This window comes from Crocuta crocuta, unplaced genomic scaffold (genome assembly GCF_008692635.1).
Source record: "Crocuta crocuta isolate KB4526 unplaced genomic scaffold, BGI_CrCroc_1.0 scaffold113, whole genome shotgun sequence".
Lineage (NCBI taxonomy): Eukaryota > Metazoa > Chordata > Mammalia > Carnivora > Hyaenidae > Crocuta > Crocuta crocuta.
The window spans coordinates 4,417,335-4,417,559 of record NW_027530368.1 but is presented as its reverse complement, the minus strand read 5'-3'; positions in this window follow the sequence as shown (position 1 = coordinate 4,417,559).

Here is a 225-nt window from a genome sequence, read left to right as displayed (position 1 = left end):
CCCGGGTAGGGACTGCCGACGCGCCCCAGAACGGGACCTGAGAGCCTCGCCCGCCACCTGCCAAAAACTCGGCCCGAGAAAGGGCTCCCCAGGATCCAGCGAAGAATTTGTTAAACCGGGTTTCCAACCTGTACCCCTATCCCGGCTGAGAATTCTCGATTCTAGGGATGCCGGCCGCCAGGGCACAGCCACCCCAAGTTGTCAGGCGGCGTTAAGATCAGCGAG